This window comes from Rousettus aegyptiacus, unplaced genomic scaffold (genome assembly GCF_014176215.1).
Source record: "Rousettus aegyptiacus isolate mRouAeg1 unplaced genomic scaffold, mRouAeg1.p scaffold_m13_p_8, whole genome shotgun sequence".
Taxonomy (NCBI): domain Eukaryota; kingdom Metazoa; phylum Chordata; class Mammalia; order Chiroptera; family Pteropodidae; genus Rousettus; species Rousettus aegyptiacus.
The window spans coordinates 49,539,121-49,563,118 of record NW_023416311.1 but is presented as its reverse complement, the minus strand read 5'-3'; the positions used below and the strand labels follow the sequence as shown (position 1 = coordinate 49,563,118).

At 34.4% G+C, this 23,998-nt stretch overlaps 1 long non-coding RNA gene across 5 annotated transcripts in view; it reads left to right on the top strand.

Annotated features, from left to right (window-relative positions):
* Nucleotides 1-23,998, top strand: part of LOC107509152 — a 153,147-nt gene that overhangs the window by 18,308 nt on the left and 110,841 nt on the right. For all 5 annotated transcript variants that reach the window (XR_004952507.1, XR_004952510.1, XR_004952509.1 and 2 more), the window contains exon 2: nucleotides 9,545-9,761. This is a non-coding gene — a long non-coding RNA (uncharacterized LOC107509152). The remainder of the gene's footprint in view (nucleotides 1-9,544; nucleotides 9,762-23,998) is intronic.

Below are 23,998 nucleotides of genomic sequence, written 5' to 3'. Positions count from 1 at the left end.
TGAACTTAATTTATAATTATTTATTAACAACTCAGAACACTTAAAATTACAATAGAATTGAGAAATCATGTGGTTTAATGGGGTCATTGCTCAGATGAGGAAACAGGCCCAGGAGAGATTTCACTGAAGGAGATTTAATGGTATGGAAAGACCTTATTCCATGGGTTCTTGCTTCTCAGGGAGACTCAGGAATGACTCAGTTGCAAAATATTATTTTATTTACTTCTATTCTCTGGGCTCCAGCATTTTTAGGATGGGGGGTCAGCATAGAGTGGGAATGGCGAATGTTATTCACTAGGTCCTATATTTCTTACAAAGAAAATGATTTTAACAAATATTCTGTCTCCTTCAAGAAGCATGTATTTTAGCCACTTAATTAACTGAATAGTTGACTTCATGACTCCATTTGCTTGATGTGTAATTAAAATTAGACAAGTCTTTCTGAACCTTAGTTTCAGTGCTTTTTAAGAAATTCCCTGTGTAGTTACAGCTATTATCCCTATACTATAAGACTCATTAAGTGATAAAAATGACAAAATATTTAAGTTGCATTAGGATAAAACAGTAAGTCATCAGAAGAGTTGAATAGGACAAAAATAATCTTAAGTGTGATCATTGATTCCCCAAGGAACAGCTTTTTCCATGAGAAACAAACAAAACAGAATCAAACCTTAAAAATTCCTTCCAGGATTACATTAGAACTAGGAAATGAGATGGAAACATTCTAACATTATTTGGAATAAATCATTTTGAAATGGAAACACATTGCCTGTTCTCAATAAGATATAAATGATTTATTGAAGTTATTAGTTAACACCAACACACAACTTTTTGAAATTTCATTATGATTAAATGCTTAATCACTGCCCACTTAAAACCTATTATTTACATACAGTAGCTTTTTTTAAGGTCAGGTCAAGTGTATAGCCAAGTGAAAGTGCCTTAAAAATAGAACTTTATCAAGTTTGGCCTGTGGTAATCTATGTTTTAAATTACAGCACAACTCATTCCAAATCAATATAATGAATTGATTTGTAAACGTTTCAGGCAGGACTGCTTTCTTTGGATTTTGTCTATTGAATGTGCACTGCAGTTAAAGCATCTTTTTTTTTTTTTCCTTCTGCATAATTAAGTCTATGTTCTTGGCCTTTCATTGAGTTTAAACTGAGTTTAAAAGGCAGAAATGCATGTTAAGGCAAAATTATGCCCATCCATTATTCTTAGTCTTATAAATATTGAAGTTTATTTTTTTCCCCTTTTAGTGAGAAAGAGAAGGGAAAATAAGGCTGAATGCCCTGAACTTCAGTTCACATTTCTTAGGATATTTTATTTCAGGAAAAAAATTGAACTTGCTGCTCTCAAATGCCTAAATTGCCTGAATACACAGTAAAATTCTTTATTTTTATAGCTATGGTTATGTTTAAATTATGGTATATGAGAAAGAGTAAAAAGGAACATGATAGTGGTTTAAATTTTGAGAAATCTGGAAAGATTTTGGGTTAATATACAAATAGAAAGAGCTATATGGAAAGATCAATTCAGCTAACATTGAATGCAGGTAACAGTGCCTCCTGTGTGCCAGGCACTGGGTTAGTCACTTTCTAATTATCTTACAGTTTCACAATAGTTCTAAAAAGTGTTTTATTTCTTATTTACATATAAGGAAACTGGAAAGTTAAGTGAGTAAGTCTTGGATTAAAACACAGTTTTTTATAATGATGTTTTATACTCCAAAAGCATCATGTTCCTTTGTCTTATTAGTGTTCAGGTACTGGAGGTATAAAAATTAATAAACTCAATTCCTGCCTTCAAGATGTTCATCTAGTTGTGTAATAGCAGAGATAGCCATTCAAACAAATAATTTACATCGCCATATGATAAATCTCAATATATAATGATGTATTACAATAAGGGAGGGAATTATTTCTGATAGAAGAAGCTAAATGTGTAATCACTAAGATGTGAAAAGGTATAGGGCTGAAGAAATAAAAAGTAGTGTCTTGTGGCTGATTTTGAAGAGCCTGGAATTTTATGCTAAGTAGTTTAGAATCCCTGGGTTACTCTGCTTTCAAACAACCGTCATTACTATGTCTTAAATGGTGTTGGTGCCAGTAGATTTAATTGTTTTCTGTTTTGAATATGCAGTTAAATTATTAGACTTATGTAGAACACATCAAATTTTTGTAGGGCTCACTAACAAAGGGTATCCAGTTTTTAAAAAGATATATTTGGTTCCTCTCACTCTCTGCCTCTGAGAGGAGACCACCTCTATCTGTGTAGCATTACCCCTTTTCTAATAAACTTTCTTTTGACTCTAAAATAAAAAAAGATACACTTATAAAGTAGATTCTAGTTGTCAATGATCGTTACTGCGAAAGAGCACATACAAGAGGAGGTACTGGTAGTGTTCACTTAGTAATTTCCTATCAGATTTTTTAATTTTTATGAAATATGAACAAGGTATTTTAGGCAGTAGATATGGTTGCATTGTAAGAGAGATGGCTTATAGGATTTTAGATTCTTTGAAAGTACAATCGTAGACAAAGAATATTTTGGGAACAGGCAATAACTGTGATGTTCTGAAGTATATATTTGTCGTCAGCACATCTAATATGCTGATCAAATTATACACAGGAAACATATGGATTGATAATACCCTGCAGGCATTAGTGGTCTTTGTAAGTGCTATTATCTTCTGTGGGAGATAATTACAGTTTTAGGACCACCCCAAATTTTATTTTTAAATTTTATTTGTAATTTGAGAATTGATAGATACTTTAAATATTTGGAGCATCATCTTATATACTATCTGACTTGATGAAATTATGTTTTCTATCTATCTCCTCAAATGTTATTCAATATAGGATTTCTTGCACTCTTGATTAGTGCTTTTTTGTGCCCTCAATAATAAAGTTGTATATGGAAACCAAAGTTCCTGATTTATATGTATAGGTTCTGAAGTACTTTCTGACAAAAAGGTGAATGGAATGTAAGTTTGGAATTTAAATCTAGACAGTCCTCAAGTTAAACTTCTTTTCAACTTAAAAATACCTCAAAATATGTAGCAGTAAACCCAGAAAGAAAAAACTATGAAAATGTAACAGTTCTTTCCATAGACACTTTAAATAGTAGTTCTACCAAATGTACAGTTTGAATTTTGTTTCTCTTTACTACAAAGCAGGTATCCTTTTCACTGGCAGCAGCAGGATTCAGGAATAAAACTTATCATTAACACTTTTTCTAAATGTTTTTTTAAACATGAAACTAACAAATAGAAAGAGGTTTTAAGTCGGGAAAGGAATAAGCCATCTTTTTATTACAAGTGTCAAATTAAATAATAGAAAGATAACAGTTGATCATTAGTTTTTTTAAAGATCTCTGTTTAAAAGAATTTAATGTTTCTGAGACAATATGAGTTAATTAAGCTATAAAGTGTGTATGTGCATGTTTTTAATCTTGCTATTGCTACTTCTTAATGAAGGACAGCCACATTTCTGCTTTTCTTTTTAAGATGTTGTTTTAATCACTTCCATGCTTCATATATAAATGGGCCCAGACAGATTCTAAGTTGATTTAATCACGTCACTATCAAGAAAATAAGAACCGTGATACCTAACGATAGCTTTACTGTTGAATCGTTTTGGGCCTAGGAGGCAGAATCTTAAATTCGTATTAGCTTGTTAATAATATGTCAGACATAATTGGAAAGTATGGATTGTTTCCTAATTATTGTCCTAGTAACCTGAACTCTATATACTTCTGTTTTCTTAACACTGCAGAGAAGTATGAGCTTCAATTCATATTTGGGATTATAAAATAACATATTTAGAGGTGTAGAGTGTGTAAATGTCATTATTCTAATAAAAATTCAAATTTACAAGATGAAACCTTTGAACACCCTTGAATAAATCGCTCCCAATGAAACAGATCCTAAATTGGCCATAAGAGGGTGCAAAGACATTGTAGAAATGAACAAACCCAATTCCTAGAATGAGAAGTGATTGAAAGAAGTCTGTCTTTGTGACCACGGAATAGTTGACATTTCAGAAAACATTCAAAACTGTCAGCATTTTCTTTGAACATGACATGAGTGTATGCTCATCTGAGTATAATCCTACTTTTCTTGATTTCTTCTGAGTGTACAAATTGCCACTATATTGATTCTTAAAAAGCTTAAATATGATCAAATCATTAAAGCAGTGTTTAAAAGGGGACATAATTACATTTGCTGCTATTGAAGCAACTGTATTGAATTTAAAAACCCTATTGCATCTAGGGTTTTTAAAGTCATAAATTACCAGAGAAATCTAGGTTCTAAGTTTTACACTTTATCTATAAAGATGGACTTTCGATTGAGGAGAGGGAAATTAATTATTAGGATAAGAGGCTTTGGAAAAAATTGAGGAAAAAAGACAAAAATGCCACAAAATGTCTTCTAAATAAAAAAACAAAGTTTATATTTGCTAATTTGCTCTTAAAATTATTTTCTATTTTAGATGATGTAATTTTGTGGAACGTGTTTGTCGGTTGAGTCTAATGGATTTGCTCCTTCGCAAATTTTAAGAAACAAACCAACCTAAACAAAACAACTAACCCAAAATTAATTTAAATATTACTAGATTAATTGACAGAAGGAACAGCAAGGTGCTTCTTACAGAGCAGTTTTAACAAATTTTTGTTACATGGTCTTAGTTGGTCAATTAGATTAGATCAACTTTTTTTTTTCCAAAATAATATCTTTTGTTCGTTTTGTGATAACCTTAGAAGAAATTGAGAACTCTATCTCTTATTTGTTGTGAGAGGAAATACAAATAAATTATTGTTGGACATTTAGTTTTGAGGCTACATCTGAAGGAACTCCTTTAGAAATAATCTCTTTGGTGATTTCATGTTAGCTTTTCAAAAGAAAATCAATTTTGAAGTGAAATCTCACAGGAGATGTTAAGTCAGTGGAAACATTTTCTGTTGTAGGATGTTGTCTACTACAAGATGCCCCAAAGCTCACAGTATTTCTCATATTTTTCACCATCAGGATCTCAGAACCACAGGAAGCCCCCCAAAATCACCATCTTCCTTTCTATCTAGATTATAATCCTAGATATCTCATGGTGGCAGTAGCTGTGTTTATACTTTAAATTTTTATTGCAGGTAAATTGTTTCAGTGAATTTTTGGTGTGATAAACTAATACTTCCTTAATATCATAGACTTATGTAATCCCTTAATATCATAGACATTAGATATTAGCATTGAGGTCTGGGCCTAATCCAGTTTATACTCCACCCTCCAGTTTCTAATTGAGATGGAGAAGGTGGTCAATTTAGAGTAGAAAATTAATGGTCTTGTTGAACTCCCCCCCCCCCCAAAAAAAAAAGTATTTCAGCAATGATTGGGAAGATCTATTAAGATTCATACCCATCTCAAGACTTAACAAAGGACACCAAATATCAGTTGTATAAAATGAGCCATTAGGATTCTAGACAAAGGGAATTATAATTTGGATAAAAAAGAAAAGGAAGATATTAATCCAGTTTTTATACCTGAAGGAGAGACAGGTTTGAGTATATTGTGAGGGAGCAATAACTAATCATCTCGAAAAGAACAAAAGGACAGAAGAAGCAAATATTGAGGTTCTAGTGCATTTATTCAACATTTCGTTGCTATATGCCAGTCATTGGTCAACCTGTTGCTATTTTAAGACCAATCAGTTCTTAGTATTTGAAATTCTAAAGAGACGAATTTACCTTTCCCTTAGATTCTATGTCTACTCAGGAGACATGATATCTTCTTACTTTTAATAAATATTCCAGTAACCCTGCAGTAATTTCTGGACATTATAGACGGGCATATCTGAGTTATGAAAAGCAGTTATGACTTCTAGTTTAGTACTGGTACGAGTCTTTTGTGGCTCATTATGCTACATTGGTATTCTTCATAGTAGTCAATTTTTTTGTAGCTCAACTGGACACTGTTGGTGCTACTTTGACATTTACTGTCAGGGTAGCAGAGAGTTACATTTAAAAAAAGAAAAATTGGCACATTGGAAACAAAGTACTATTGTTTAAAAGGAATTGGTTTATATTGTGACTATAACTAATGTTTGTTTTTTTCTTATTCATAAGGCACCAAGGACAGCAAAAAGGTTTTTTTAAAATTAATTCTTCAACCTATGGTATGGACTCCAGGCCATCCTTCAAAGACATTTCGATATTTATCTCTTTAAAGGTCTTAAGGGAAGGAAAATCTATAAGCTACCTTGGTGACCCACCTTAATGTGGAACAGCCTTCTTACATTTATACAAGAAAGACTGAAGGAAAGTCCAGTTTGACATAAAAATCATCATTTACAGTGGGTCACTCTGAGAGTTAGGGGATGACTGCACATTTCTTTTCTTATGGAGAAGATGAATGACCTCTCACAGCCTTAGCTTTCCCTATGTTCTGCCTGAAATCATTACGATCCTGTGAATGTAAAATGAAAAGAGATCAAGAAGAGCTGTCAGGCAGTGCATGTAATTTTGGGAAAATGAGAGATTGAGAGAAACTCCTGAATACCCTCCTCTTCTCCCCTTTTCCCTCCCCCTCCCCCATAGCATTCTTTTTGACTTTCCTCTGGTCACATCTATTTTTCCCAGCTCATTTCTCCCAAGCACCTGTCAATGAACCCAGCTTAGGTCATGACAAGTCATAACATTCAGGTGCAGAAGTCTCTGAGGCTCTGTGACAGAAAAGAGAAGATTAAACAAAACAAAACAAAACAAAAAAAACAAAATAAAACCTGACTTAAAGTGAATGAGGCTGGGCTAAGCCTAAAATCTGGAGTGTATCGCAACCCTAACTCAGAAACTGATGCCCTGGAGGTGAATGGACAGGTAGTGAATGAAGGGACTATATTTCGAAGAAGAAGCATAGAAAACAGACTCCTGACCCTCTGTGTAACATTAAAGCCTTTCTCTGTTAGGTTTCAGGGATAATCTGTGTTCCCTTGACCACATATACCATAGTTTGGGCTTTAAAGAAAGCAAGAAAAAGCAACCAAAGCAGGAGTTACATTTTAATAAGATGATAATTTTGAACTACTTTCCCCAGAGATGGTCTAATTCAAAAGTTTTGTGGATATGATGCTATTTTAATGAAACCAACATGAGAAATGCATCATATTACTACATAGTCAAGCTGTGATAATGTTTCCATTGGATATTACATCAGTGTTCTGTGATCTGCTTCGATTCCAGATGAAATTTAGGTGTTGACTGCAGACTATAAAGTCCAAAATTATCTGGATCTTGGTTACTTTATTCTCCCCTAATGCGACAACATTATAAATTTAGACTTCTGGTGCATTCTTGCTGCTAATTTTCAGATTACATACATTGATAGGAATTGGAAAATATAACTTGTTTTAGATGCATGCATCCTTGCTTAGGGAATTATATATATTTTTTTTTGTGGGGGCTGAGGGGAAATGACAAGGTGAACTTAAAAATATTATTAATAGCATCTATTGACATTGGCTTCCTTTGAGAGAGGAAGTTTTATTTTAAAATGTTAAATATTTAGATTATTTAAAATAGCTGGTTGCTTTTAAATCTCAAATATTGTTTTGCAAGTATAATGTGTACTTAAATTGTGTGGAGTTAAATTTATGTTATAAAAGAATGCAATTCCAGCTTAGGTCTAGAAGTATGTTACAGACTAAATGTTAGTGTCCCCTCAAAAGTCATATGTTGAAGCCCTAGCCCTGAATCTGTTGGTATTCGGAGGTGGGGCCTTTGGGAGATAATTAGGTTTAGATGAAGTCATGAGTGTGGGGCTGTTATGATGAGATTAGAGAGACCACAGCTCTTTCTTTCTTTCTGCCATATCGGAACTCGGAAAGAATGCAGCTTTCTACAAGACAGAAGGAGGGCTCTCACCAGGAACTAAATCTGCCAGCATCTTGATCATGAACTGCTTAGACTCCAGAACTTTGAGAAATAAATGCCTGTTATTTAAGTCATCCAGTTTATGGTATTTTGTTACAGCAGCCAGAATTGACTAAGACAGGATGGGAATATCAAAATGATTCTAGTATGTAAAATATTACTCCTTTAACTTTCATGAAATGTACCATTGAACTTTCCAGCTACCTTTTATAAATCCCTTGCTGTCATGCTGGTGGCTTCAGAAAGTATCCATTCCTAAAAATCTGTACTTTTGAATTTGCCTGCTTATTAATTCATAGCCCAAATTTTTTGTCATTTATTGCTACAGCCTGCTCCCTCTTTACCCATGACTTGATCATTATAGAAGTCTTCTACTTGGATCTCTACTTCCACTCTAACTCTATTCCAATTCATTTTATTCACAATGGTTAACATCCTCTCTTCTTTTACGTTGATAGGTTTATTTTTTAAAAGCATTTTTACATTTACAGAAAAATTGAGAGGAAAGTACAGAGTTCCCATGTACCTCCCTGACCCCAGTAGTTTTCTCCATTATTAACATCTTGCATTTTCAGGCTGTACTCGTTACAATTGATAAGCCACAATTGATATACTATTAATAACTAAAATCCATATTTTATATTATAATTCACTCTTCATATTGTGCATTCTTTGAGTTTCGGTGAGTATATAGTGACATGTACCCACCATTAGAGTATCATATAGAATAGTTTAACAGCCTCCAAATTCCTCTGTGTTATGTTGATTTATCCCTCCCTCTCCCTACCTTGTGGCAACCACTGATCTCATACCCCTTTCACTAATAATCTAAGAATGAAAGTAATATTTTAAAACATTGTTTCATACTTTATCCGTTTCTGTTGTAGAACAAAGTAAATTTGATATTGTTAATAGTATAAGCTCCTAGAGAAATAGCGTTGTTTTCTTTTTTAATATGAAACTATTTTGAGGATTTGAAGAATGTTAAGGACCCTCACCCTGTAATCACTGACATCCACTGTATCATGTGGTTCCCAATAAACTTCCCAGGCTTCATGGGCACTCTGAAGGCAGTGTCCTAAAGAGAGAACAATTTCCATGTAGTTCTTCAGAATATGGAATAAAGGATTAACTAAATTTCTTTCAATATTAACTAAAATTAATGTGCAAAGCGTAAAACTTTACACTATCTTATGTGGAAAAACAAAAATAGTAGAAAGTTCTATTGGATGTAAAGAAACAGAATTCAATGTTAGAACAAATTTGATGAACATATTTTTTCTCTGGTGTCTGGGGATTATTCTAGCAGAGGTTTGAATTTTTCAGATGGTTCAAACACTCATAGATTGTGAAAAGTAGTTTTCATTCTGTGTTAGTGAAAGCCATTTCAATCTGTGCTGTTTCTCATTTGCAGTTTTTTTCTTTTTCGCTTTCACTGTTCTAATTCTTTTAACCTATTCGGTTTTTTTAATGAATTATTCCATCTTTAAATATGAGATTATGTTTCTAAAATGAATAATATTTACTGCTAAGATACTTGAATTTATGGGAATTATAGGACTGCAGACCAAGAAAACCCTTATATGATAATGCTAATTTTCTTTACCTCTCTATCCACCAGGACCCCAACAGATTCCATAGCAGATAAGGGAGAGGTCCTCAGCTCCATGGCCCCTCTCACAGCCACAGTCTGCTCTCTGGAATTTGCAAAGGAGCCCTGAGGACTCCATGGACTTCTGGATTTCAGCAAGGCCTCTAAGCTCTGTGTGTTCCTGATGTGTGTACCTCTTTAAATGGGCTCAAGGGGAAGGAGCCCAGAGAGCTCAGTCTTCTTGCTGGTAAGACAACCTCTGTTTATTCACCTCATCACTACAACTTTCTAAGACAATAATTCTTTAAAAATGCTATATGAACAACTGCTTAGCCTTTTTTAAAAACAGAAAGCATAAAGACAAATCACATTATACTTTATACACTCCTCTCTATCTAAGTCACCTTCAGAAGCCCCAGAAGCTCAGCTCATAGTTCATCACCTGGGCTCATGCTTCATAAGCCTTAATATCCCCTAATATGACCACATTGTGTGCTTCTACCCCATACTCCAAACTTTTTCACTGTACTCACCGTTTATCACCAAATCTAAAATTCTGGTTACCTTTAATATCCCCATCATTTCCTTCACCCTTTTTCTTTAATTGAAAGTTGATTATCCTTGAGGACATTGATTCTCTTCTAGTTCTCTCTACTGGTGGCTTTTTTAATATCATATTCTATGTAAAATGGAGCCTGAAGATGTGTCCTCCCATTGTCCCTTCTAGACCACTGTCTCTCCCTCCTCCCTCCAAAAGACAGATTCTCTGAAGTGTATTCTTTCTTGACAATATACAATGCACTGCCCCTCCCCCCCCTTCATTGAAGCTCTGAGCATCTAGATTACTGTCTTTATTCTTGGTGATGACAGTATCCATGTCGGTAGTCATACTCAACACCTCTGAGCTCCTTGACCTCACCTTTCCTGGCCACATTATAGTCTATGTCACATGCTAGAGTTTGTCATTATGAATAAGTGCCCCACCTTCAAAATACAAACTTCCAGCATTCTACTCCTTAACCAACTGTATTAGTTTCTTATTGATACTCTAATGTCTTAAACAATGGAATTGTTTTATCTTAAAGTTCTGAAGGTAAGGACTCCAAAATGGGTCTTACAGGCTAAAATCAAGGTATCAGGAGAATAGCATTCCTTCTGGAAGCTCTAGGGGAGAGTTTATTTTCTTGCTTTTTCCAGCTTCTAGAGGCCACTTACTTGCGTTGGCTTGTGATCCCTTCAAATTTCTCTGACATTGACCCTCTGTTTTTGTCATCATATCTCCTTTTTCTGTCTCTGATTCTCCTGCTTTCCCCTTGTTCCCCTTGTAAGGCCCCTGTGATTATCTTCTGCCCACCTGGTAATCCAGGAAAATTTTCCCATTTCAAGATCTTTAACATAATCACATCTACAGAGTCCTATTTGCCATATAAGGTAGCATTTCACAGGTTCGAGGAATTAGGATATGGATAGCTCCAGTGGGTCATTATATTCTTTACCAAATATTGTATTTCCAGGTAACTTACTGATTTCATTTCCAACATTATTTGATTACATTTGGGTCTAATTCATTTACTGTACTTATTCATTATCTTTTGCTGTCTTAATGGACTTGCTTTTCTCCTTATTCAATTTATATTTTATAGTCCTTTATGTCCTTTACTATGATTACTCCCTTGCAGACATACTCAACACTCTTCCCACCTTCCTCCTACCCATACCTGCCTTCTGTAGCACTTATCAGGTTGTATCCTGGTTAAACCCAACCAACTCGCTGCCTACTTACTTTTCACCTGCACCTTAGCAGCAGAATGTGGCTGGAATTAAAAACATGTTAGGAAGATCTTTCTTATCCCCTTCCTCGTGTTTCCTCCCATGGAGAGGAGTGGAGGAGAGGCTTTAATAATATACCCATCCTGTCACTATCCTCTCATTCACTCTGCACTGGTGTAGGTGTGACTTTACAACTTGGGAGATTGAAAGGGCATTGGGAGAATCTACTTTGTCCTCCTTGGGATCCCGCTGCCTGCAGGAAGTGTGAGTTCCCCTTGCTCTGTGATATGCTGCTGTTAGAGGGGTCTGACCTATGGTTGCCTGCAGTTTTCCAACACTGACTATAACTGGGTTAGCAGGTCTGTCTAATTGTGGACTTAAATATTAGGAAGTCCACTTGCTTACAGATATCAGACACATTTTCCAAAATCAGTGTTATAAACAAAAAAGGTGACATTTGGTTTTCTATTTGCCCTTTCTCATCTTTTTTTCTCAATTGAAACAGAACTCGAGTGTATTATTTATTGCATGTCCCCAAACTCTGATCATTCTATTTAGAGTAGCCCCCTTTTACCCTCTGTTCCCTTGCTCTGCTTTGTTTTTCTTCAAATAATTACCAATACTGATATAATATATTTATTTGTTCTTTGTTGCTTCTGCTAAATGTAAGCTCCATAAAGGTAAGATATTTCTTTTAGTGCCTGGAACAATGCTCGGTTCACAATGTATATTTTCTGAATTATTATTTAAAGAAAGAATGTGAAAAAATTTTAAGTATCATCTGAAGATTCAATTTAGACAATTGTCATTTTATTATGCTCTATTATAAATATGCCAACTCTAAATTATCCAGGATAGAGTTAATTATTTTGAGATTAAACATGGTTAAAATTAATAATAGGCAATTCATCTGTTAAAAATTGAAATAATTAAAAATCTTGATATATATATATATTCTGTATAGCAGAAAGAGTATTTTTAATGGAATATATCATACTAACATCTATCAAATGTATGAAACGTACAACAAATGGCATCTACCTCATCTTGGAAATATTCTTCCCTCTTGTCAATCAGAAGTGTAGAATATTAATTTGAACGTTGGAATCCAAGCAAAAAAGAAGAAATCATAAAGTAGAGAAAAAGGGTAACATTTCTTTTTTACAGAATGTTATAGGGGAAGAAATAAGTTGTTTGAAAAAAATTTCTTTTGTACTCTTTCTGATTTCAAGTAGATTAAAAAAATGAAAGAATGATATCTTTCTTCGAAAGCCATGATGAGACTTTGTTCCATTAGCAGTGGTTAGAGAAATGCTGCTAAACAAGAAATAAATTTATTTGAAGTCTTAGAATGAAAGATGTAACAGATATCTATAATTCCTCTTTTCTGATAATAGACCCAGATTTCCCTTTGAGAAATTTTCTCTCACTTGTTGCCCATGTGATTCAAATGGTCTGAATCAGGGCCTAATTGCTCTTTCTAGCCCTAGGTGGTATAGTAAAGATCAGGCTTGAATGATCACTATATACTGAATCCCTGACCACAGTCACTGGTACAGGGTTGAGCTCATGATCCAAGCAGTTTTGGTCAATGTTATGCCAGACTTCAGCTGGAACTCTTGAAAGAAAGTATGCATTTTAGTGGGGTTGATTTACTTGGTAGAATGTAAAACCATGGCTGCCAGTGGCCATCCTGCTGAAGGTCAGCAAACTCACTGAAAATCAATTTTATAAAAACTAATTTTCTGAAATTAGATTTCCAAAATGATAATTAGCTGTATGACAAATTTACCAGTTTACGAAAGTCTTCTTTTAACTACCTACAAAGATTACCACAATTCGTACTTGGTGGAATGCTTTTAAAAGCTTTAGAAGATTCTTAGTTTTTGTTTTTTATATAAACATTTTAAAGAATGTTATAGTTGGTCAGTTCTAAGGATCATAGATTTATTCTTCTTAAAATATATATTTTATATTTAGAAAACAATATTTCATCAATAACCAGTAGCATTTTATGTGAATTGTTTTCAATTTTCATTTACTTTAAATCTTTTTAATGTTATCTTTTACATCATCAAAATCTTAGCATCAAGATTCCTCTGTCAATTTTCCATGTGGCATTTGAACGTTAGTTTATTTCTAAAAAGTAATAGTAGAAATTTAATATTTAATGCAATTTTTATGTTGCTTTCTAGTTAGTTTTATACTTTAAACATATAATTTTTAGGATTTTTTAGTCAATTTCCATTTTGATCCTCTAAATTTTTGTATTTTTCTTTCATATGTGCCACATAGTAGTACATAGTAATTATATAATACATTACAATAATAGTAATTGTTTCTGGTTGTTCTAATTTCCCTAATCCTGCTTTGAATAATTTTATAACTTTAAGTAGAATCTCTTAGTAAGTTATGTCAAAGTTCATATATTCAGTTGTTTATTGTGAAAACTCAGAATAATTTTTCATTCCTCTTGGATGATTTTTTATGTCATATTATACCTTTAGGAATTTTTAACTTTCTTGTACTAATTCCTGAGGTGGTATATGAGCTTACTTTATTTCTAGCAATTTACAAAATTTTAGCAAAGAAGTTGTTATTAGACAAACTTATTGTCTAATCATGAAGCTGATTTTGGAAAAAATATTTTGATAAAACGACCTAAAATCCTCTTTCTACCACAGAGGAGAGAATTCTTAAAATGAATTTAATGCAAAGCTAAGAGATAGAGACGGATTACTGACAACATCATTTGAATACCTAGATTCTACTGTACTTAAAGAGAGTTTGGAGATTGGGTTCTCAGATATCCAGACTGGAAGCTAGAGATTAGCATATAGGATGTATTTTAAGATCAACACCTCTGGAAAAGAAGTGGAGGAAGCTAATTGAGCTGAGGGATAAGTTAGGCTATGATGCAGTCTCAACAGGACCGCAGACAATCCTACCCTTTACTATGTCCAACAGATGGCTCAGAAAGTTAAACTTTGCTTAATATAGGAAAACAGGTAAATATTGACTTACAGCCTTTTCCTCGATCCTACTAATACCAGTTCTTGAAACTTCAGCTCTTTGTTGTTTATTGGAAACTTGTCAAGGGTACATTGCATTGTTGCCACATGAACTCTTCTTAAGGGTGGAAGACTGTGGAACAGCTAGGCTTTTTTTGAGGAGCGTCTTGCTTCTAAACAGCAACTAATCCTCTGTTGCCTTAAGTCTCCAGATAGAGATACTGATGGTGAGAGTATCATATCGTGATATGAGATTTTAGATTTAGATTCATCTCCTGAAGCCATCTGTGTTTTTTCTAATTTTGGAGGAGATATATTTATATATTATATATATTATATATTATATATACACACACACATATATATATACACATATATATTTATTTGCTTTTAAGCAAAAGGACTAAAGGAGAGAAATAATTTGATGATTCAAATTAAAGATGGAAAGGCACTACTGGTATGTGTCATATTTTGACACCAAGGGACAAAAGAATAAATACACTTTTTACATTTTCCCAATGTGATAATTGTGCTAACTTTAACTTGAACTGGGAGAAGGAATTAGTTGATAGAATATGTTTAAAAAGTAATAAATTATTAGCAGGGTCAAATAAACATTTTTCCGTGTTAATCATTGAAGGGAAACCAAAATAATTATATTTTTGATCAAGAGTAGAACTGAGAGTTGTGCCACTATTACTAGCATCTAAAGAAATGTGTAAGTCTGAGTATATCTGTGATCGTATTTGAGTCTAAAGAAGCTTCCTATTGATACATGTTGGAAAGAACATGGTATTAGCTCATCTTAAAAATCTATCTCTTAACAAAACTTTTCTCCAGCCCAATTTCTTTGCAGCACAAGTCCTCGAAAGAGTTATCTGTACTTCCAGCCCCCAATTCCATTCTTTGTATCTCTCTTACACTCACTCTTCTCAGGCTTTTGACATTCCACATCCCACCGAAATTGCTCTCATCAGGGTTTTAGATACCCTCAGGCTGCTAAGTCCAATTCTCGGTCCTCATCTTACTTGACTTATTAGCAGCCTTTTGCACACTGGATAATTCCTTTTTCTTGAAAACTCTTTTTCAGTTCCGAGGACACCACTATGTCCTGAATTTCTTTCTACATTACTACTGCATGTTTTCTTTCTTCTCTTTTTTGGTTTGTCTTATTTATCCATACATTTAAGTGTTACTTTGGCCTAAGGCTTCGATCTTGGACCTCTTCTTTTTCTGTCCTTGCTGTGTTGGTGATCTCATCTGCCTCATGGCTTAAATCTCATCCATATGTTGACAATTACCAAATTTATATCTTTGGCCCAGACCTCTCTCCTGAATCCAGAATCATATATCTAGCTGACTATTTGACAGTTCCATTTAGATGTCAAATAGATATTTCAAAATTAACATGTCCAAAATAAATTCCTACTTTTTTCCTTTCCAAATTTGCTTTACTCACAGTCTTCCTATATCAGTTAATGATAATTCTTATTTTCTAATTGCTTATCCCGAAAAACCGTGGAGTCATCTTTGACTCTTTTCATTCTCTCACAGTTTTTATCCCATCTGTTAGAATGGACATTGACTCTGTCCTCAAAATGAATTCAGGATTTTGCCACTGCCCATGTTCTTCTTTGTTACTAACTGAGCCCAGCCTACCAACATCTCTCATTGGGATTTTGTAATAGTTTCCTAATTGGTCTCTTAATGTTCTATACCTGTCCTACTCCAGTGTATTCTCACTGGAGTCTGAATCATCTTGTTAAAATAAACCTAAGTTATCACTTTTCAATGCAAAACCAATAAGGGCCTTCTCTTCTCTTCAGTGTCAAAGCCAAAGGCCTTATAATGTATTATATATTAGTCAGCTCAGGCAACTATAAAAAAATGCAATAGACTGAGAAGCTTAAACAATAGACATTTATTTCTTAGTGTTCTGGAAGCTGGGCAGTCCACCATTAGGATGTCACCAGATTCATTTCTTAATGAGGGCTCTCTTACTGGCTTGCGGATAGCTTCTTTCTTGCTATGTCTTCACATGGCAGAGAGAAGAATCTCTGATGTCTTTTTCTCTTCATATAAGAGCACTAATTTCATCACAGGGGCTCCACCCTCATGACCTGTCTAAACCTAATTCCCTCCCAAGGGCCCCACCTCCAAATATAATCACTTTGGGGGATAGGGCTTCAGCATATGAATTTTGGGAGGACACAAACATTTAGACTATTACAGTTTATGCAAATCTACTGGCCCCTGTTAGTTCCATGCCTCCCCTGCAATACCCTGCTCTAAGCACAACAGCCTTCTTACTTTTACTTAAATCTGTTGGGCACTGTCCCACATCATGGCCTTTGAATTGACTGTTCCTGAACTGCTCTTTTTCCCCCAGACACATATGTAGATTTACCCTTCAAGCCTTTGCTTAATTGTCATCTATATAGTGAAGTCTACTCTGAGCAAGTTGTTTAAATTTGTGATCCCCCTTTCCAGCACTCCAATTGCGCCATACTTTTGTTCATTTTTTTTTGTAGCATTATTTATCTTCTAATATTTTATATGTATTGGAAACAGTGATTGGTGCCCACCGAATATACTTTTAGGCTATACCTTTTAGGCGTCTTATGTTTTGCTGGGACATGTAACTCCTTCTTGCTAATGAAATGTGTAGAAGGTGATGTGTGTCACCTCCTGTCTAAGATGGTTAAGAGGAGGTATTCCATCCTTATGTTTTTGCTTTCTTTCTTCAAATCCTGAGTGGACACAAATGATCAAAAAATCATTAGGAAGAAGGAACCTGACTTTCTGAATCAGTGTGGAGGATGTCCATAGAACACTCAACTGGAGTATAATGTGAGGAGGAAAAATTTTTTTATTGTGTATTGTGTCCAGAATCATGTCCAGCCTCCATTCTAATTGGTTCGTGCCCATGGTATTTTAGAACATTTTGAATATCATCCTGGAAATATAAATGGGTCAGTATATTTACTTGAAACTTAGTGGGGTGAGTGATAGCTATTAAGGAAGGAGAATGTCAGCAAATAAAATAGTATGGATATTATAGGTATCAACAATTTTGACAGTTTCCTTAGATGAATTAAATAGAGACTTTATGCGTTCAGGATTATTGAGAGGTGACTATAATTTGGGCTAGTTTATGTGAAAGCTTATATCTAGCAAATTTGAGAAAATTCACAGACATTTTCATTTTTTTAATATTATAGGTGTTCGTAGAAAGCATTTTCCTTCAACATTTATTCCTGACAACATAAGTGAAAGCAAATCCCTAATTACCGCATGCTTTATTTTCCTAGCCATGAAAATTTATATGGTCATGATTTATACTAACATCTAACCCCTATTACCTGCATCTTATCAGAAGAGAGTCTTAGGAGCAGAATGTGTCAAATAGGATATGGTAGGGATACGAGAAGAGAAGGCTCTATAGTTTTGAACAGGCAAAGTAGTAGATCTTAGGGGCAGGCATAAATCTGAATTCCAGACAAACGGAAATCTTAGTTAGGTGGACAGGACAGGAAAAAAGGGTTTCTGGAAGGGAATCAAGACTCTACTTCAGATGTCTGAGCCAAAGATCAGGAACCAATTATTATATTTGGGATTCAGTAAACCAAGTAGATGTTCATGTTAAAAGAGAAGAGTCTAGGTGCTGCTATGAATAGCTGTGCATAGACTGACTTGATGATAAACTTTGGAGCTATGAGTTTATGGCATGAAATTGGTTCTTGCATCTGACCTAAGACTGAGCTTAGAGTTGAAAAGTTAATATTCCAAATACTAAAAGTTGGAGTAACGCTGGGTGGGAAGAAAGCAGACATTTCGCTATTGCTCTCTAGTATCCTCAAAATGTTAATCAGATGAAGGGATGAATAGACAGAAAGATTGAATTTAGGTATTTTAAAAGATAGTCAACTAAAATAAAAATAAGTTATTTAATGTGTTAAAATATATTTGATTATATCTTGGTAGTAATATGAACATGAATTTTTCATAATTTGAACTTGCTTTTAAGTTGATGTGGCCCAGTTTTTGAATATGTACTGTCCATGTTAAGATATCTTGGGATCCAAAGTAAGTAAATTATTGTAATTAAAGCCATTTAATTAACAGCAACTTGAATGTAATTAAACAAAATTTAAAAAATCTGGATGGCGTTAGTTTTATACATAATGTAAATTATCCTTTGTGTCCAGAACTGCCAACACTTAGTGTACATAAAACTAACCACGAGTGTCAATATTTCCAAAGTTCACAGGATGAGTAAGTTTTTTCAAAATGCAGAAAACTAGAATTTTAAAATGCAAACCCATATGTGTGCTTTCTTAGGTCAGGAAATTAGAATTTGCTTCTCAATTGAACAAATAGGAAAAGTCAGGATTATATACTTGCTCATTCTGTGTTGAAGTAGATGTTTGTTTCAAGGACTCATTGCCCACAGCCTCTCTGGGTGGGATTCAGTACACAGCTGTATGACTCTTTTTTAGCTGGAGTGGGTGATGGTCAGTTATATTCCCTTGCCTTTGGCTTGTTGGATCCAGCTGTGTTCTCCTGGTGGTGACCTGGAAAGTTGTGTTGGCCCTCAGCCTGCTGCTCGGTGAAGATGCTGTGACTGATATATATCACCTTATTATTGTTTCTCTGCATTGTCACCATATTGCCCTCTCTCAGTCCATAGGCAAATGTGAGAGTCTTGATAAATTGCATAGAGATTGATGTGTTCGACCTTTTGTTACAGTGAATGAAAACTGTTATCTTAGGGTGATCACATTCTAGTTACGATCCTGGTCAGTGCCATGTTGGGTCAACTCTGTGTGGCAGGATAATCTTTTACATTTTTAGAAATGTTTCTCTCCCGGTAATATCTCCTTTTCTTATTTATGTTCAGGAAAAAGGTTAAATGTTTCCTTTGCTCAAAGAAGGTTTATGGAACAGTGTGTGTGTGTGTGTGTGTGTGTGTGTGTGTGTGTGTGTATGTGTGTATGTAAATAATATCAAAATGTTATTGAATACCTTCTGCATGTTAGGGACTTTACTAAATACTTTATAGGTGGGAACTCAATTCGCACAGCACCCCTATGAGATGGGTACCGTTATTGCCATTGTTCGGATGAGAATAAAAGCTGCCATGACTACATGATAATTATATTATGCAGAGCTAACATTGCTCCATGGCACTTTCCATTCTAGTGAGGATTTCCAAAGCTGAAATCGTTTTAGAGGGTTAAAATTGGTGTCTTAGAAGTGCAAGAGAGATGGTCTCTAAGAGAAAAATGAGACAGAGGAGGATTTTCTTGTGACTAAGGTGAAATTCCCCAGACTGAGAAGAGTGAGGTTTGTGGATCCCAGAACCAGCAAGAACGTGTCCTCTGCTTCCTGACCCTGGATTAACATACTAAGGCAGAGTCATCAAACTACATACAGCCTGTGGGCCAAGTCTAGTTAGCCACTCATTGTTTTTTGTTTTTTGATTTCCTCTTTTAATAGACTATTTTTTAGAGTAGTTTTGGGTTTATAGAGATATTGCACATAAGGTCCAGAGTTTTTCCATATGCCCCATGCCCCCACACATGCACAGTCTCCTCCATTATCAACATTCCCCACTCCCAAGTGGTACATTTATAAAATTGATTAGCTACATTGAAATATCATTATTACCCAGAGTATATAGTGTACATTAGGGCTCCCTGTTGATGTTATACATAATGACATGCATCTACCATTGTAGTATCATTCAATGCCCTGAAAATTCTTTGTGCTCTGCTTATTCATTCCTTCATTCCCCCAACTCTAGGCAACCACTGACTGATCTTTTTACTGTCTCCATAGTTTCACCTTTTCCAGAATGTCATATTGTTGGAATCGAAAAATATGTAGCCTTTTCAGATTGGCTTCTTTCATTTAGTAATACACATCCAAGATTCCTCTATGTCTTTTCACAGCTCATTTCTTTATAGCGTTGAATACTGTTTCATTGTCTGGATGTACCACAGTTTATCCATTCACTGTTGAGGAACAAGCTTCCAGGTTTTGGCAATTATGAATAAAGCTGCTATAAACATTTGTGTGCAGGTTTTTGTATAAACATGTTTTCAACTCCTTTGGGTAATTATCAAGGAGCAATTGCTGGATTGTGCAGTAAGAGTATGGTTAGTTTTGTAAGAACCTACCAAAAACGGTCTTCTGTAGTGGCCATACCATTGTGCAGGCCTACCAGCAGTGAATGAGTGTTTCTCTTGCTGTACATCCATTCTAGCATTTGGTTTATCAGAATACAACCATGCCCACTTGTTTACATATTGTCTTTGGCTGCTTTTGCACTACAGTGGCAGAGTTCAGTAATTGTGACAGAAACTTTCTGGCCGCAAAGCCTAAATATTTACTATTTGGCCCTTTACCAAAAATGTTTGCCAACTCTTATGCTATGTGGTTGCTGTCACCATATCTCCTTTAGGGGTGGCTATTTTACATCAAGCTGATATTCAGAAAATATTTTCTTGTTCTTATGACTTTATTAAAACTCTTGCAGTATCTTAAGAGTTGTAGATAAAGCTAATTCTTGAGTAGACTCCTTAGGCTTTATCATTTTTAAAAGTCATGCTTTATTTTGATTTCTAGCCACATATCTTTATTTCCTAGAAGTATTTTTTTTCTCCAAATAAAGTTATTTCCTTATGTACATGAATTCTTTAAAGGTTTACTTTTAATTTATTTTATTTTATAAGTCTAACATTTTCTTTTGGTATTCTCTATTGCTTTTCTTTTCTAACAAGCAATTATTCCTTTTTTTCCTCTGACCTCAGTTTCACTGATTCACTCTCCCATATAGCAATTTAAAATAGTGCCAAGGAAAGATGCTTGTCCCTGTCTTGAATCTGTCAAACTGTAAACTAGTTTCTTCTCAGGTGTCTGCTGAGGATGAAGCAGGTTTTCAACAAATGTTGATGCCCTTCTCAAAATGTGTTTCAGGGACTATTTGGATAGTTTTTCATCATCATTTTCAGCTATAAGAGGGTCCTGACCAAGAGGAGGTAATAATTTTGCTCTTTGCTCTAAATATTATTTTTCCAAATTGCCATCTTCATACATATTAGTAACTTCACATTTATTTGGCACAGGCAACAGGGCCCACAGAATAATTTATGATCTAAGTGTAGCTTGTAATAGCAGAATTGCTGCTGGTACTTAGAAATTAATTCAGAAATCATTGTTCATAGCATAATAATTTACCATTGTTTTTGATCCATGTCGTGGAACCTAAGATTATTAATTACAAATTATGGCACAAGGCCAAAGAGAATCCTGTGAAATTTTATATTGCAGCATATCAATCAGTTATCAAAGTATTTTGAATATAATAAACATTTCATATTTTCAGATTAAGTTGTGAGTGATACTATTTAAGGTACCCTGAGGGCTTGGATCATATCAATATCATACATTAGTCTACAATTTGGATAGTCTAATAGATGTATATGTCCCCTTTACATGAACTTTTAAAATTAATAAGAATAATTCAAGTTAGAAACAATTGAATGGATTTAAAATTGAAGTGAGATTTAAAGAGGAGGATTTTATAAATCAGGTCAAAAGTGGTGAGTTTTAAAAGTTGGTTTGAGTTGAAAAAAATGGTTAACATTTAAAAATAGATCAGAGTGAGGAAGTGAAGATTTGTGGGATGTTTAAAAAGTCTGTCACAGATACAGTACATCCCTGAAGGCTGAGCTCAACAAACTTTCTTTCCATACAGCTACCAGAAAATTCCTGCTGAAGGATATGGTGCTGATGAAAATGGTCCTTAACATTTTATGGCTCTTTCCAGTCTATGATACCCTTTTACAAAATAAAGCACATTTGATTTTCACAAAGTCTTTATAAAGTATCTTCATGTCTCGAACTCCTTTCTTTCTGATTGCCTATACTTCTATCAATGGTTCTTTATCAGGTATATATGTCCAAGCCAGCTGGAATTCTAAATCAGAAAGTATATCTGGAACTAGGCCCTGTCTCCTTTTCTAATCTTCCTGATTCTAACATGCACCACCAGGATCGACTTGTATAAAACATTTTATATGGTATTTTGTACATATTTGTGTTTTAGTTTGGTTTTCGTAGCTAGGGAACAACTGCTAGATGAGTTTTAAGGCTAATTAAAACAAAGCAGATCTATAAAATAGAAATCTTAGTGATTAAAATTTCACATTAAAATTCTACGAAAAATTCTCATTCGTCTAGAATTTAATTCAATTTAGTTGACAAATCTTTTAAAATTAGTATGCGTTGTATTGCAAAGGCTTCCAAACTGAGTAAACATGGTCCTTTCAAAGAGTTGGCCATGTGGGAAGTGAGATAAAACAAAGCAAAAATGCTATCACAAAAGGAAATTCTAGGTTGACTAAGAATTATTACAGTTACCATAAAGAGGCTATCAATGACCAAAGAATGCAGTATGACATACCTGATAACCAAAACCCACTGTATGATTTACAATATTCTTTTCATACCTATTGAAGAAGTATGAGTTCTCTCTCTCCTCTAATGTGTTAGAAATCAGGGAAAGTCTGTCTTTTTTTGGGAGAGAACCAGATATACTAAATATGAGACAAAAAAATGGTGTCCAAGAAAAGTGCAGACTGCAAATAAAGTTAAGTAGACAATAGAGAGTTAGAAAGCTAGAAAAGCAAGATGATAAAAAATGCGAGAAAATTGGGAATTAATTCTGGATGTCCATATTGTATGGCCTTGTCGTTTCCTGTGTACTCATTGGAAATGTAATGTTCTAGGTACATTAGAGAGGCTATGACAGTTGAACAACCTAGAAGTAACTATAAAAATATTAGAGGATGTTATGGTTATTTGGCTACATAAATAAAAAGTTATTTTTCTATATAGGTAAAGAAATTCCTGAAGTGCAAACTATTCTTTAGGGTCAAAATTGTCTGTCTTCCTTTTTTTTTTTAGTAGTTAATCAGAAGTAGATACCATACAGCTATGCATCATGATGGACCATTAAGAGCTACATGATGATATTGGCTACATTTACCATTTAACAAAACTTGTCATACATTTTTTTTTTTTTCTACTGAAGAAATCTGTCAGATTTGCTATAGCATAGATTTACTGTCTAGCATTGTTGTTTCAGGCTTTCACTTTATGAGGCTACATGTGTTTTCAATCCTAATGGGAACCTGTTTTGTTATCTTTCTGCATAAGTAGCTCCCTTTACTTTCACTTGTGGCCTGAGGTGGACTGGGCCAAAGATAGAACTACATTAACTTGTATTCTTTGGAGGACAATACAGTTTGTAAATAAAGGTGGAATCATATTGGATGAAGACTGTCTAGATAGGCAGTATGCTTTAGAAAGTGCTTAGCCTTTTCACTATATGTAATGGGCATTAGGATTCAACCTTTCTGTTAATACTTAGTGAGTATTTATTATAGGCCAGGTAGTATTTTAGCTGTTATCAGTACAGTGCTGAACAAGTTTATTGAACTCATGAACAAGAATGTGACAAAGATAATGATAACTGCTAAAAGAAAACAAAACAGAATTATAAAAAGTGATAGGATAGAAAGCGATATGGGTTTGAGTCGGGTAGTAACTTAGGTAGACTGGTCAGGCAAAGCCTTTCTGAGGAGGGGGCTTTGAAAAACTGAATGACAAGGATAGTGCCATATGAAGACGATTT